Consider the following 5,018-nt stretch of genomic DNA (forward strand, 5'->3'; position numbering starts at 1 on the left):
GCCGGAGCTGAAGTTTCCAAGAAGTGCCCAATGAGATCCTTCTGGCCTGAGCCTTCTCCCCAGAGCCCCATCTGTGTTCTGCCTGTAAGGGCATCTCCACTGACGTGATGGGTGGGGAGCAGCTATGAGCCAGGCCTGGGGATTAACGAATGAGGGAGAGGACAAGAGCAGGCGGCTCCTCCTCCCGAGACGGTGCTTCAGCCCCCAGCAGGGTGAGCATCTGCCCCTCGAAGGTGACCTGCTGAGGCCTGCTGCCTGGCACTTGATCACCAGGAGCTGCACTGGCCATGTTGGTACAAGGGATCATTTCTAGGGCTTTCAAAGGGTTGTGAGTCTCTAAGTAGATATATCTCTTCCTCCCTGCTGCCTTTCATTCATTCGTTCATTCATCTGCTCAGCAGTTATTCATTGAGTGTATATGGGCCACACACTGTGCTAAGCGCTGCAGAAAAGTGATGAACAAAATAGACAGGGTCCTCACCTCCATTCTTGTGAGGGTGACAAGGAAGAACTGTGTGTGGTAAGGCCACAAATCACTCAGATAGATGCGCAAGGAAGAAACAGTTTCTCTGTATACTGTAACTGGTTCAGTCTTCCTCAAATGCCTTTGCTCTGCCTGGCAGTGGGAGCAGGAACGGGGGAGCACACTTTAAAATCGCCAGTTTGTGGAACCGCCCTGCTGTTTTGCTCAGAAGGGCGATTTGAAGGAGTTGGTTTCCTTTGGAGAACGTGCAGTCTTTTCCATCCTCTCCTCACCTCCATCTCCAGGGCAGTGTCTGAGGGTGAGGGAGGGCAGTGATAACTGGATAACTAGCAGTGAGGGGTGGACATCGCTTGGAGGAACACTGGGTCCTCCCTGCTGGCTGCTGCTCCTGAGTGGCTGGCCTGGTCTGCTACTGCCTAGACAGCTCCACTACACCTGTCTTGTTAGGGGTGCAGCAGCCGCTGCTGGGTCCCTATCCACCCCCTTCACTAACCAGGGCTCTCACCTCACAGCTGCTAACCTGTCACACCAGGACCCTTCTCCAGGGATCGTCCTTGATGGAAGGAAGGCGCCCATCTCCCCTGGAGATGGACCCTGGCCAATGCCTGCCTCTCCAAGGTCTTCCCCACCACACCCCCCACACCCCCTATGCTCCAAATCCACTGGTCTTCTTACAGTTCCTCCACCATGGAACAGGGGGGTCAAACCCCAGGAATGCTCCCCACCTCCCTTCTCAGCTAACTCCCTCTCAGAATGACTTCTCTTAAACACTAGATATTCCGGGGACTGCTCTTACAGCCTGCACTTCTACATTCCATTGTGTAGTTTGATCAATACCTGTCTCTCCCATTTGAATTGACACTCCCGAGAGGAGGGACTATTTCTGATTTTCTAACCAGTGAATCCCTAGGGCCTCCTACAGTGCTGGCACAAAGCTGGGGCTTATTAAATATATCTTTGAGAGCATGAACAATTCTGATTTTAGATGAGCTTATGAATAAATGGAAGACATCCCTTGGCTTTCAGTATTTCACTCCAACTGCCTGCTACATCCTGGAAAATCCTGGAAGTGGGACCCTGCTCCCCTAGGCACTCTTTACCTATCCTTAGAGAAAGGATCCAAACTCACAGTCACCAGGAAGTCCCCTTCATCAGGAAACAGAGCAGGATCTGTTTGCAAATCAAGCCCAGGGCTCCCTGCCAGGTCCCCAAACAAAGGCCAAACCAGCCTCACACGGAGGCCCTGCAGCTTCAGATTCCTATGCAGCTATATTTCCCTCTGCGCTCCTCCCGAGCCTTGTCTTTCTCCATCTCCTTCACCCCGGGCCTTTAGTGATCTGTAATCTTCTAGAGGGAGGCATTATCAAGTCAGAGAAGATGAAGAGACTTTTGTAGGTTCATAAAGCAAACCAATGGATCCATTTATGGCACTTTCTCAGTGGTCCAGGGGTTAATAATCTGTCTGCCAATTCACAGGTTGGGTCCCTAGTCCGGGAAGAGTCCACGTGCCGCTGAGAACTAAGCCCGTGCGCCCCAGCTACTGAAGCCTGCACACTTAGGGCCCATGTTCCGCATCAAGAGAAGTCACTGCCGTGAGAAGCCTGAGCACCGCAACTGGAGAGTAGCCCACCACTCACCGCAAGAGTAGAGAAAAGCCCTCTCGCAGCAACGAAGACCCACAGCCAATAAATAAACGGAATCCAGTTATTCTGAGATCCCACCCAGCGATAAAGAGAATAAATGCAGCCAGTATCTATCTACTCCGTGCCAAACACTGTGCAGAGGAGTTTACATGCATCGTTTTACTGAATCATTACTACTCTTCTCTGGAGATTCTATTAGTGTCCCTGTTTCATCAAAGAAGAAACTGGGGCTTTAAGGAGTTAGAGAGAGCCTAGGAGTCATTCATTCCGGGTCCAGCAGTCTACCTCCCCCAGGCCACATCCGGCCCAGGGCATGTTTCTGTAAATACAGTTTCATTGAAACGGAGCTGTGTTTGTTTACATACCATCCTTGGCTGCTTCTGTGCAGAGTAGCTGAGACAGACGCTCTGTGGCCTGCAAAGCCGAAAATATTACTATATGGCCCTTTACAAAAAAGTCTGCCAACCCCTGTTCTAGACGACATCCCCCCTCTGGGCTTTTTCACATTTGGACTCATTGGTCAGAGTGTCTCATATGCAGGTTTACTGCAAACACCTCCCACTGCAGGTTTGAGTTTTCCACACTGAGCACCCAAGCCTAGAGGTGTTCATTAATGCCGCTGTGCCCACAACTCCCTCTAAGAGCAACAGCCCTTTCTCTGTACTGCTTCACACCTCAACTCCCCTCACCCTCTTCTGACTGGATCCATAGCTAATGGGATCAAGGGGTGGGTGTCACCCATAGCTGGGCAGTAACCTATGATATGAATGACTTGATATAAAAAAGTGAACAAGACCAATCAGATCCTTCTCGTGGGCGTTTAGGAAAGGGAAATTGAGAGACTCAGGCCACTAGGGGAAATGGAAGATGTGACTCTTGAGGACAAGTGGAGACCGGGTAGGTATAATAGACAATGAAAGGCAAAGCGATAAGGACATGTGCTGTGGGACAGAAGAAACCGGAGGAACTGTGTTGGCTGTGTAGACAGAACCCTGGCAGGAGTGGCTTGCTGCCATAAGATAAAACGAAAGACAGAGGCCTCGGTCCCTGAAGGTTTCCCAAGTCCAGGTCTCATGAGAAAAACTCCTCTTCTTGGATTATCAGCTAAGCCTTTTTTGGTTACAAATGAAAGAAAATCTAATATAAATGGGATTTAAACATCAATGGGTACATATCAATTAATATAACTGAAAAGGTCAAGATGCTTCAGGTTCAGCTCAATCCAGCAGCTCAAATGATGTTACATATGATCCAATTTCCTGCAGTTTCCCTGCCTTGCCTTTTGTGATTGGACTTCACCCCCATTCCATGCCCTTCCCCATCTTGGGCCACTCTAGACTCTTAGCTCATGGTGTCAAGATGGCTGCAGCAATTCCAGACCTCACAGCTGCATTCAGTCTGCCTGCCATAGAGAGGGCATCCCTTCCAGTAGCTCCTTCCCATTCTGGAAGGCGATCTCTTACTGCCTATCTTAGATTGCACTTTGGCCAAGCAGTGGGCTGCACTGACTCGATGAGACCCCCTAGCATCTGCTTTCCGTTTACTCGCCTATGATAACAACATTGGAGTGTTCCTTATGTCCAAGGCCCTCATCACTCTTTACGTGCATTCCAACTCTTAACGTTCAGAAAGGTCAATGAGGAAGTTATTAGAATTATTCTTATTTTACCAATGAGGACAGGAAAGCACAGAGAGGTTAGAGGCCTTGCTCAGGGTCACATGGCCATCACGTGGCAGAGCTGCTGATTAGCAGCAAAACCAAGAGCTAAAAGGGGACGGGGGATCTTGGGGCCGGAGCTCTCAGCCTCTTGTGTGTCCCTGCCTGTTGGGGGAGGGTGTCACTCAACAGCCCCAGCTACTGTCATTCCACTTCGTATTGCTATCCTGGTGACCCAAATCCTTGGTTCAGAGGGAAGTATTTTGTCCACAGATTCTCTGGCTTCAGACCAAATTTACTCAAAAGTCCTGCTCCCACCTCTGGGTTCCTCCGGACGCTTTTCTCCCTCCACCTGATCCGTTTCCATGGAAACTGCTGGGCTCCTGCATCCCTTTCATCCTTCTTCCTGGGAAGCAAGGCCAGCTCTCGGGCACCCCAGTAGCCAGGCCTAACCATTATTAAGACCAAAGAGGTAATATCTGGAAGAAATATTTCCAGGCAGAAGGAAGAACCAAACGGGGTTTCTGATTTTTTCCTTTGATGGTCTCCAAAATAGCACAGGTGCTCTGAGCAGCTCTGCCAATTACCTCGGCCCAGTGGATACTGGCTGGAACGTGGCTTGTCATCTGTTCTCCTGCATCTCACCATTTCAGTCAGCAGGCCGCCCTCCCTTCCTGGGCGTGCAGGTCTGGGGTCTGAGGCAGAGGGCAAGACTTCTTGCCAATCTTTGGTACTAGACTGTAGCACTCACGATGCAGCTGGTGGCCTGGGGTGCAAAAGGGAGGATGTACCCAGGTTGCCCCTTCTGGAGAAGGAGGAAGCAACCATCAGCTGAGCGCCTGGCATCTCAGGGACAGCAGACATGGCAAGGTTCCTTGCCACTAGGAGGCGCCCTGCAGCTCCGGTGGTCAGAAAATGGGAACTATTTTGTTCGGACTGTCTTCCCCAGTGGCTTCCCCGATGGCTCAGCAGGTAAAGAATCCACGTGCAGTGCAGGAGACACAAGAGACATGGGTTCAATCCCTGGGTCAGACAGATCCCCTGGAGAAGGAAATAGCAACCCACTCCAGTATTCTTGCCTGGGAAATCCCAAGGACAGAGGAGCCTGGCAGGCTACAGTCCATTAGGTTGCAGAGAGTCAGACATGCCTGAGTGACTAAGCACGTCAGGGCCTTGCCACCTGGTCCACAAGGTCTCCATATACTAGAGAAGCCAGAATGTTCCCTGTATCCCA

This window comes from Bos indicus x Bos taurus, chromosome 18, assembly GCF_003369695.1.
Source record: "Bos indicus x Bos taurus breed Angus x Brahman F1 hybrid chromosome 18, Bos_hybrid_MaternalHap_v2.0, whole genome shotgun sequence".
Lineage (NCBI taxonomy): Eukaryota > Metazoa > Chordata > Mammalia > Artiodactyla > Bovidae > Bos > Bos indicus x Bos taurus.